The 12268-nt window shown below is 33.0% G+C and overlaps 1 protein-coding gene across 1 annotated transcript in view; it reads right to left on the minus strand.

Moving 5' to 3' along the window:
• Window positions 1-1159, minus strand: part of LOC129234285 (sorting nexin-13-like) — a 52361-nt gene extending 51202 nt beyond the window's left edge. The window contains exon 1 of the mRNA XM_054868280.1: window positions 1057-1159. The gene's annotated coding sequence lies outside the window, so the exon portion shown is untranslated. The remainder of the gene's footprint in view (window positions 1-1056) is intronic.
• Window positions 1160-12268: the final 11109 nt, after the last annotated feature.

Consider the following 12268-nt stretch of genomic DNA (forward strand, 5'->3'; position numbering starts at 1 on the left):
TTGCACTATTAACTTCATTGACCCACTTGAAACTCGCTCCAAGCGGGCAACTTTTAATTTTTTTTTCAATTTGTTCCCCTGTTCCTTGGTCCGATCAAATGGATCTTTGCTCCCAATAAGCGAATAATATTAGGCCTATGTAATGGGATTTGTTTCAGTTCTTTAAGATTTGGTCTGAATAAGCGGCTGGTCTGATTAACCAGTAGTCCAATTAAGCAGTTTCCACTATATCAGCATAATACCTTAGAAAAGACAAGCACAGCTTTTGCTTTCAATCAAATTAAGATTTAATACAAAATGAATAAAACTAACAAAATAGTAGTAATATTTCGAACTAAAAAAAGTAATAAAACTCGCATAGGATATTATACCAGTTACACTTTGTGTGAAAATACATTTACCAGAAATTATTTATTAAATTCCAATGCAGTTGAAAATAATAGAACAGTTTAAGTTACTTTACATAAAAATCTTACATCAGCATACAGCAAAACCAACTATTAACGAACGATTTAGATGAATACAAGCTTTAAATAACACATTGACAATTTAGAACACTTTATAATTTACCAAGAACCTTCAAAACACAATGCTGTTCTCAATTTATAATTTTTTGTATATATACAGCAGACTAGCGCAAATGCAACTTTTTTCAACTCACATTGCTCATGTGAATTTTAATAAAGTTTAAGAGATAGTTGATGCGAAAACTAAAGAAGTCTTCGTACAGTTTGCTTAATTTAACACAATAAAGCAAGTTTTGAAAGCAAAGTTACAGGAAAACAAGATTATACACAGGTAAAACAAGTACGCCATAAAACGTGTTTTAGGTGAGACAGTTTCAAGTAAGGCCCGAAGAAGTTGACAACATGAAAAAGGTTCGAAGTTACTGTATTGTTCAAGCTAGAAGGGGACATGTGAGATGCATGATACATTAAAATCAACTGTTTTCTTCAAGGAAAGAAATAATTCATAATAGGCCTAGCATTTATTAACGAATTTGGAATTTAGGTTCCAGCATATTGATGGTATATTTAAAAAAAATCAATTACAAACCCTATCGGGAATATATAATCATCAGAAATAGCATCATCAATCAATTCACATTTTCCCAATTACAGCACTGACAGATACATGACACAAACCACAGCAAAAACTTCACCGGAAGCCCATGTAAACATGACGGGATAATTCAGAAAACACCCCCGACAGCACCGCCCTCTATCGGCACCACTTGGACTCAAACGAAACAGTTACACAGGTAGGGCGCAAAATCTTCAGTTGCCGCTGAGCTAGTATAGAAGATGCGCGTAGTGGTAGAAAAGCGCATGAAAATTCGATGGAATTGGATACAAAATAAAAAAGCAACTGGTTGAACCATCTGATTGCGAATTTTTGAAAAATGTGAGAAATGCGTGATTTTTATGAGAGTGATTTTGTGTGACTTTTTTTTCTTGCTCCGTAAGTTAATCCGTGTAAAAGACGTATTTTCCAACAAATATTGAACGCACCTCTTATTCTATGACAGAGAGAAGTAACCATGCGGATTTGGCGTGGGTGCAGCTAAAGGTGAGAAACTAACTCTTTTCTAAAAATCGATTCTGTGGTTGGTTAATGTAGTTAAACTTTTCAATGCAGAAAGGGATGTTTTCCCTCCCGTCAATGAAACGTAATTTTTATCCTGCAAAAGTGTACGCTCTTCCATGCTTTGAGATTTTATTTATTTTTTTTTCGAATTACGGGCCTTAAAATAAGTAAATATATATGAATATAAATTTCATTCCAACTGATAAACTTCAATCATGATTTAAAAAAAAAAAAAAAAAACGCGCACTGTGTTTTAGTTTTCTTTTCGGTTTCTTCTTTTCCTTTAGAAATGACAGTTGCTACAGAAAAAAAAAAAGTTACGCAGAAACATTTGCTCCCCCTCCAAAAATGAAAAACCATTTCTGAGAAGTGGTAATGCAGAGATGGGAGCTTTGGAATGCATGTAGGGGGAGGGGGGGGGATGTGCAGGTGAATTACTTCGTGTGATGCAATTGAAGTTTTGACAACGGCGATAGAATAATTGTGTGAACACTTCTGAACAGAGCAGTTCCACTTTGCTTAAATGAATTACGAACAGGATTAATCAGAAAAGTTGAAAAATATTAAATCGAAAAAGTAATATCCATATATTAATAATAAATAAAGAATAAAAAGTTATGGTTTCAACGATAACGTTTTGTTTACAAGAACTAAAGTAGTTATAAAAAATGAAATATTTCATGAACCGAAGAATCCTAATTACTATCCTAACGTGTCATTTGAACACGAAAGATAGGTTTTTTTATTATTATTTTTTCCATCGAATGTTAAGCTTGGTCTCATTTTAAGGCCCCCACTTTTGTTTTGGGAAAACTTTCCAAACATTCTATGTACATTGATACACCACTAACTATTTCTAAGTGGTCCAGCAGGATTTGTTTATTACATATGTTGCTCTTGAATTTTCAGGAAATATGGGTAGTAATACGTTGAATCGTATGTGAGCCTCCACAAAGGAAATTAAACATCATAAAAGTACACTGAAAGTGTAATTAATATAGAGTTGAATCAAATCCCACATTTGAAAATCTAGCTTGTGGCTACACTTTATCAAATGTATTTCTATAATTGTATAATGGGATCGTTTCCAAAATTTTGAAAGTATTTTTTTCTGAAAGAGCATTCTTAAAAACATAGGATAACACCATTTTTTAAATAATTTGTTTAAGTTTAATATTTTTAAAAAATTACTTAAATCGGTGCGCTTTTATTGTTTACACTTCTGTCGTGTGACATCACTAATGATGAAATGATATTAATGTTGCCACACGTGTATTGGCAACGATATGGTTGATAGCGAGCGTAGAGCGCAATTTTAATTCGCTGCTTGATTATCATTACGTGGAAAAGTAGTAGAAAGATGCACCAAATTGCATCATTTGTGACGTCATAAAGACCACGCCTTGTTTTGAAGAATCGGACATTTTAAAAAATTAATAATAATAAAAATAAAAAAAACTGTTGGGAAAATGAAAGTATTTTCTGGGTCCATGTGTAATTTTTTTTTTGCTTATTCTATCCATTTCAATGACTAAAAGTAATACATTTGACTGAAGGAAACCACCCCATTCTTTCAAACATTTTTGTTTAGCAAGTTCTAACATTTGCAAACTCTTTAAAAAACGCATTGAAAAGCAGAAAATAGATTTGTTCAGCAGTTTTACAGTCATATTTGGCCCCTCTAAAATTTCTGAGGGGAAGCTCAAGCTTCCCGAGTCTTTTGGGTAATCATGCCCTGAATGTTTGTAAAAATATTATACACTGTAAAAACGATTCAGAAACGTTCCTGGAAGATAATACGCAGCTGATGTGCTCAATTTCTGCCAGTAACATATCTCGCAAAAACCACGAAACTTTTCCGGTAAAATTCAGTAATTTTCCTGAAATTATCCCGAAATATTGAGAAATCTTCCCGTTTAAAGCTAGACGTGAATCTAGAACTTCTGAATAATCTTAGTTGGGATAGTGCATCAGCTTGGCACCTTTCTAATATATCAAGACGGCAGTTCCAAAAGCAATATTGCAACCATGGCCAAAGCTAAGCCAGGATTTCAAGTACTAAGCATTTCACTTGCAATTTTTGCAAAGCTACGTAGTCCAAGGACTTATTCGCTCGCCTTTGGGAGCTTAATCAGTCTGGACGAACCATTATTAAACTGAAGCCGATATATCTAATAAATACTCTCAGTTACTCTTTAAACTGGGAGCTAAAATTTTTTTTACAACAGAGAGAAGTCTGCATTCGTGCAACTTGTATAGCAATTCAGGAAACTTTTTGACAATGATACTCGATATTTCCAGCAAGTGGATAAAAACCATTAAAATCTCGAAACGTTACACGGAAATACTCAGTAACGTTTCGGAATTTTTTTACAATGTATATACCCAGAGATTGTTTTACCACATTGAAAAAGTAGTGTCCAACGTATTCCATCTCTCCCTAACTGAAGATGTAAGTAAATCCAATAATCATTTCTTGTTACGCTCATTTTATTTTTTGGAAATTAATGTTGTTTTCTAAGTTCAATATTATTCTTATTTAATTGCAAAAGTATTGCGTAAATTTGCCTAGACATAATAATAATAATTGTCATTTTTAACATCTTGCGCATCAATTTCGAAACATTTTTATGTTGCTAAATTACTTTAAAGAGATTCGTTCTTGTATTTTAATAAGATACAGTGGCTCCCAAAAATGTTCGTACACTTTAAAATTTTTTAGTAAAACCAAAATAACGCAAAACTGAATTCGAATATGAAGTCCAGTATTTTTTCACATCATTCCTATGTCATTCTAAATAAAACCCTGTAATGTTTTCAAAATATTGACGGATCTTCTTTTTGAAATGGGTTAAAAAACGAAGAGAAAAAGAAATAATACGCCACAAAAGTCATCGTACACTCAAATATTTTCGAATAAATTCATGATTAAAATTATCATATGTCGTTTTTAAAAATTTTTTTCGCATTGTGTTGACTTTTAAGAGTCATTTGGCTTTAATTTTTTGTTAATTTATTCCTTAATATTGTGCTTATTACTTTAAAATGGCTGGTTTTCGTAAAAAACCACAAACACCATTCGAAATTTGAATTTTTTCCACACAGTGGAGGTAAAATGGTTTTAAATGTCTCTAAATTAGTTAATTTATTCCATTCTACAGTAAAGTGCTTGATAAAATGCTTTAAAGAAAAGAATCGGACCGAAAACAAGGCAAGAAAAGGTCAACCGGCAAAGTTGACAAAGCATGATCGGAGATTTAGTTATTATTAATTTAGTTAGTAAATTATGAAAAATACACATTTGAGTGCTGTAACAGTTTTTTCAGAATTTAATGAAACAGCTTACATTTAATATTCACCTAAAATTGTTCGCCAAGTTCTCTGATTAACTGGATTAAATGGGAACTCTTCCCGCAGAAATTTTCTTGTTCGTGCGAAAAACAGTAAGCTTACCCTTTTTGTCGCAAAAAAAAAAAAAAAAAAAAAAAAAAAAGATAAATAAGCTTTAAAGCGTTTTGGACAGATGATATTAAATTCGACATTTTTGGTTAAATTGTTGTATAATTGTCAATAGAAGAAAAAATGAGGAACTTGATCTTAAGAACTTAGTTGGATCACTTTATCAGGACGGTGAAGGAGTTCTTGTGCGAGGGGAGGGTGCATATCAGCATCAGGACTTATCAGTTTAGAATTATTTGATGAAATAATAAATCATGCTGTTCGTTTAAATATTTTAAAAACCGATTTTAAACTCTTAGCCAAAAATTTGGGTATCGGAAACAACTTTGTTTTTTATCAAGATAACAATAAGAAGCACACAGCTTTCAACGTTTGCGTCTAGTGCCTCAAAAATTGTCCTAAAGTTTAGAAAATACCCCTTGAATTTCCAGATTTGAACTTAATGTAACATATTTAGAGATATCTGGAGGCTAGATTACGAAAGTAAGGCTTTGAAACGAATATAGAGCTAGAAACAGTAACACTCGAAGTGTGGTTGAACACTTACTCAGAAATTACGCAAAAAAAAAGGAAGAAAAAATCTATTCCCAGACGTTTAAAAGGAGTTGTTGATGCTGCATGATATTCTACTAAATAATTACTTAATAAAAAGTTAGATTATTCAATAAATATATAGACATTTTTTAAAGTGTATGGTGTTGTGAGATAAAATTTCCGGCACTTTTTGGTTTTTGATTTTTACAAAACTAAGTTTAAATATTTTTAAAAAAATTTTCATGTAGTTTTGTTGAAAATTGATCATAGATCTTATAATTAAATACCTTTTACCAAAATGATAATTCCAACCAATGGATAGGGTCCTATTTCATTGAAAGTCGTAGGTGTACGAACACTTTTGGGAGCCACTCTATATTAAAAAATATAGAAAGCTACCAAAAAGATGTCGATCTTAGAACATAATTATACTATCTGGCGTTTTTATAATGTGATCAAATTACTTCTAATGATTGAAAGTTTTCACCATGTAGTGTAGTGTTTATATAGATCAAATGCACATGGTATTTCAGATGAAATTGCTCAAGCTAACCTTTTTTTTTCTTTTCTATTAGAAATATATATACTATCTTAATAGATTATGTTTCTTTTTGTCCTCTCTGTACATTTCTACGAAAGCATGAAATATGAACAAAACTGTGAAATTTTAGTAATAAAGAGACTACATATTTATTTTAACTTTCTGAATTTAACCACCTTGGAATATGTTCCAATGGGGGAAATTCAGATAGTCGAAGTCTGAAAATAATCTGTAAATTGTTTTCTTGACGCATACAGAAATAAATAAAAATGCCACATTTACAGTAAGTGCGTTCTATGACCAATCTTCTGTCGCATGAATAGAATTGCAAGTAAAAAACGAAAGGCATAGAGACTTTAATGCTGTGTGTGTGTGCATTTTTTTGAATGCTTTTTTTTTGTATTTTATTGTAAAATATTGATTGCATTGTGAAACATTAAGATCAGATTTATTTTTGATTTCTATAAAAACGGCCATTTAACACCATATGAATGCAAATCGTATTTACTACAATCAGCGTTTCGTTCTTATTGTTCATTGGGAGAATATGAAGAGCTACATTCATAGCAAAGCGATTCACATTTTTTTAAAACAATGTTTGTATGCATAACGTTTCTATTTAGTCTGAATAGTCATTTCTTGCGGAATGAATAGCAGTTCATTCAGTGTTAATAATGAATGGAATGTTACTTCTTCATTTAGGGGGGAAACCAGTTTAGATGGGTTGAAAAATCCATTAAAAAAAAAATCATAAAATGTTAGTAAAAGTATTCAAGAATATGTTGCCAAAATTTCAGTGAAAATTTCTGATTGGTTCCGGTATTAGGAACCTTTATCATCGTTTTTGCCATGAAAAGATGAAAACAAATTTAGCAACCGAGAAAAACACAGTGGGAAGAAGGACCACAGTTTAAATGGCAGTTTTCGCTGCGTGAGCGTAACCGAGTTTAATACGACCCCATATTCTACGAATTGTTGTCCCAGAATTGTTTCGTATTATAGGCGCTCGGAAAGAAAAAATACTTTGGTTATACGACAGATGGAAGCGCCCTTAATGGATTACCTAAGTGCATACAAGGCTATACCGAAGGATCGATACGGTAGCTGGCAAGAATACTAATAAACCGATACTATACAAGATTGGATACACGGAGAGAAATACAACTCCTCCCATCACATTAAAACTAGTAAGATGAATAATATTTTGAAGTGAGGTACACGAACATCAAAGGCATGAATTCTTTTCTAAATGTAGTTAGAGCAAATGTTATTAAGAATGTGAACGACGCGACGGTAAAGAACTTGTAGGGTCTGGTGGGGTAAAGTTGTCATATGTCACATAAATGACTATAGCTTGAAAAAAAACGCTCGAATGAATGTGAAAATTTTATTTTAGGGTAGGGCAGTTAAAAACTACATTTTGAATACAAAATTTTACAACTGGCAAAATGTTATTTAGTTTAAAAATAAATATTTTGTGTGAATATGAAAATTTTTAAAATCTGAAGACCTCTTTTAACTTTCTTGGGAAATTTTGTTTGTTAAAATTATTAACAGATTGACTGCACAGGAAGCTTCCTACATGTCTCAAGACCTCTTACTCATTAGCAGTTAGCTGAATCTATTTTGGATAATTTTTTAGAGCAATTTAAGTAAGATGGGATAAAGTGGTCATAATATTAGGCTTAACGAATATTGTTCTTCTAAAGTCACTTAATCTTTAAGTATAAGGCAGATGTAAATTAAATATTAATTTCGCTTAATATGTATTGTTTTTATAATAAACGGTGCTAAATATACGAGTATATGCGTATGCATACGCACATACTTGCGTAAGCACGTATATAATAAGTATTCACATAAATGCACCAATAAGAAGGTTTGTTGGTATCTGAAAATATTTTTTTATACAGACATACATTCGACTATACACGTATATACTCGCTTATACTCGTATATATACGAACAGTAGCATACTCAGGTATATACGTATATAGGCGTACGTACTCGAAAAGACACTTACATTCAAGCATATGATATATATGTATCCAGGGTGTTTAAACACTTGGGAAAATTGTTAAAAGGTGTTAGAGGAGAGGAGAAGAAGCAAGAACCATTAGTAAAATATGGTCACAGACACAATACTGACGCGCTACATGCACGCAAATGATGGATGCAAAACAGGTCAAAAATTTATTATACAAAGACAATTTTACAAAGCATTTTAGGTCTTAAGAAAATTTTAAAGGGATTGATGAAATTTGCAGCTGTAATACATGAGTCGCAATCACAAAGCACTCTCTGTTGCAGTAAACGAGACTTTTGAAAAACTTTCATCAGTCGCCGCGCCTTTGTTGCGATGCAAGTGTTAGAGCTGCTACATGCAGTAACTTATGACAACTGCTCTCGTGGATTCCTGATTATATCTCAGATATCCCCAATTTTTTTTTTCGTTTACATGAACTTCTTGTGGCTCAAAGTAGATTTCTGCGGGTTCATGTAAACCATTTTGAAGCCACTGATCTAAAACATCACTAATATACATTCACCTGTTGATTGGTTCCGTATAATTGAGTAACGGATGAAGAAATCCGGTCTCGACTAGTTGAAAGTGATGCCTAAGCCCCACAATGATTTAGAGGCCCCTTTTCTGTATTTTATCACTTTAAGTCAACGCAAAATAATGATAATAATATTTAATAGAGGAATGTTTTCAATTAATAAATCACTATTTTTTATTATTTTCACAAAAATTCACGATTTTTTTAAATGTTATGCGTAAGCTTGAAAAAAAAAAAGGCCTCCGTAGGAATATGAGGCCTCAGGTCCAGGCCTAGTTGGCCTGTGCGATAATCAGTGCCCTGAAAGGAATACCCCACACATAAGATTAAAATTTTATGGAATATAAAGTTTCCCATACACACAATGATAAAGTTTCCGGATCACGAAAAGTATTTCCCCACACATGATGCATTCAGGATTGGTTTCGTGTAGCAAATATTTTTCTTAAAAAAGATGAATAACACAAATAAGAAGACTTCTTTACTAATAATAAAGCTGAAAGTCTCTCTGTCTGGAAGTCTGGAGGATGTCTGGACCTCTGTGGGACGCGCATAGCGCCTAGACCGTTCGGACGATTTTCATGAAATTTGGCACAAAGTTAGTTTGTATCATGGGCAGGGACGTAGCTGACTCTTCGTTATTGAGAGGGACGATTGATGCAATGCAGAACAATCAAAAAAAGATTATACCCCCCCCCCCTTTTTTTTGAAAACGGGAACTTTAATTTAGTGATGTAAAAAGAAACGGGATTTTTGTATGCGCATTTATTATTCTCAAATATTGAGGGGGACTTTTGACAAGTTCAAAATATTGAGGGGGACGTGTCCCCCCTGTCCCCCGTGCCAACGACGCCCGTGAGCATGGGGGTGTGCACCTTGAAGCGATTTTTCGAATTCGATTTTGTTCTTTTTCCATTCTAATTTTAAGAAAATTTTTCCCGAGCAAAATTATCATAAGATGGACGAGTAAACTGCGAAGTTATCATAACGTGGAACCGTAACATGGGCAAGCCAATCGGTGAGAAATTCCCCATACATTATTTGTAAATATACAGGCGAATCAAAAGACCTTTTAACTTTCTACTACGGGCAAAGCTGTTCGGGTACCACTAGTCCTAAATAAATTAGATCTGGCGCGGAAAATCGACCATGTGCTGCAATTTTAGCCCAGAGAAAGTAGAACGACATGATATCAAGAAGAAAGTTTACGTTTTCTGTGACAAATAAGAGGTTTAGAGTACAATAAAATGTAGGAAATCACAAGTTTTCATTTAACGAAAATTTAGGTCAATTTAAAAATCTGTTGCTTGACATATTTTTCCGAAACATTAACGATATTTTACCGATTAGTATATAAGAACAGTTCCCGCCACTTGTGTTAACTTTTCGTTTGATTTTACTTAAGGGCTGCCCACAAAAGACATCACGCTTTAAGGGGTGTGGGGATCGAGAAGTTGTGACAGTTTACGACAAGGTAGGGGGTAACAAGAAGTGTGACATCCCGCAGATGTCAAGAACATATTGATGAAAAATAACGTGAAATGCGACAAAGGAGGAGGGGGGGGGGGGAGTAAGGTGAAGTGTAATACTTTTGGACAAGAGAGGGGGGAGGAGGGTCAAAAGAATGTTGAAAAAAAAAGTGTGACATCATTTATGGACAGCCCCTTACTGGTTAACATTTTAGGTATTTCAATAAAGTTGCTTGTATTTCGCATATGTTTGTATATAAAATGATCTCCTTATCAACATTTATACAACACTAGCTGCGTTGCTCGGCTTTGCTCGGTCTACTTTGAAGAAAAAACCGTTGCGTCAAGTGAAGTATCTTCAATATCCAGGATTAAATTAAAGAAAAAAAAAAAAACACCATGCAAAATTTTCTCGCCAAACAATGACGACAGATACTAAAATACTTTTAAGAAATTAAAATAAAATGAGAAAGATGAATTTAAAAGGCGTAACCATGGAAACACAAAATAAAATAAGTTTAAGAATTGAAAATGAGAAAGATGGAAATAAACAATGGATTCAAAAAGCGTTACCGTGGAAACGCAAAATAAAATGGTTAAAAACTTGAATAGAGAACAGATTTTTGAACTTCATTTAATTCGCTTGTAACTTTTTTTCTAATGGAGATAGCGGGTTAATTTTCCGACCTTAGGTCCAGTTAGATCTGGAGTAAAAAATGCAGCTCTTTCCAATAAAGTCAAAACGAAAACTGTGGGACAATTCCTTCACTTTTTATTGATGGATTTAATGAAGAAAATAGTGCTTAAATTTCAGCTAAGCCTAAAAAAATTCGAGCTAAAAACGTAACCCCCCCCCCCCCCCGCAATTAAGTTAGAGCATTGAAACAAATTGCGTAGAACGCGGAAAATTCTTCCTTTTCCAACGATATGCAATATTACTATGTGCGAGTAATTTTTCACCCCCATATTCGGGAATTTATGTGAAAATTGGGGCTAAAGTGGAATAAAAAAAGAACTTCATCGAATTGTTTTCGAACTGGTCTGCAAACCTTCTCAGGACTTAAAGGAACAAACTGTGAAAATTTCAGCAAAATCGGCGGGGTAGTTCTCGAGTTTTGCTTGAGTTCAAACACAAAGACGTCTTTTGGAGACTTCATTTTATACTATGTAGAGAAGGGAAGAGATGAAAAGTATGGGGGAAAAAAACTGAAACATGTTGCCGTGCGCATTTTGAAACTATTTTAAAATTATTTTTCAGTTGAGAAGCAAACTAAAAACGAAATAAAGCTTGATTTGTTTTTCTTGGCGTTTAATTATGCTTTATTACAGACTAGCGGTACCGGCACGGTTTTGCCCGTAGTAGAAAACTAAAAGGTCATTTGATTCCCCTATATATTTACAAATAATGGATCATGCTATGTTAATTTGTTTTGATTGGTGGGGTTTAAATAAATAAATAAATAAATAAATGTTAATTTCCTTGCCCATGTTACGGTTCCACTTTATTATAATTTGGTAATTTACTCGTCCAATTTATGATAATTTGCTCGGTAAAATGTTCTTAAAATTGAATACATACACAATAGAAAAAGAATAAAATTGAATTTTCGAAAAATCGCTTCGAGATGTTTCCCCTTATGCTAAGGGGGGACATACAGAAATCCATAACATACAGAGATCCAGACATACAGACTTTCAGCTTTATTATTAGTAAAGTTTGTGAAGAAATTGTAGAAATTAAAAAATGTTATATTTGAGGATTTTCCACTGTAATTTACCGAAATGCACATTAAAAAAAAAAAAAATAAGTCAGAAGAAAAAAAATTTCTGACCATTTTTCACATGCTGAGAAATAAGTCTCAAAATGACGTTTTTTTTTTCTCTCGTAAATACTCGTAAAAGTGGGGGGGGGGGATGTATGCTTAATACTCAGAAAGACATTGAACTTTTCCAAAGAAACTTTGGAATAAATCTTTTCGTGACTTCAAGGTGAAAACTGTTTCGTGATTTGCTTTAGAGAACAATTTGAAGAGAATGTAAAACTTTCCAATTTCTGAAGTGAACGAGAAGTTTCATGAAAAAAAAAAAAAAAAAAAAAAAAAAAAACCCTCTACATG

This window comes from Uloborus diversus, chromosome 1, assembly GCF_026930045.1.
Source record: "Uloborus diversus isolate 005 chromosome 1, Udiv.v.3.1, whole genome shotgun sequence".
NCBI classification, from domain to species: Eukaryota; Metazoa; Arthropoda; class Arachnida; order Araneae; family Uloboridae; genus Uloborus; species Uloborus diversus.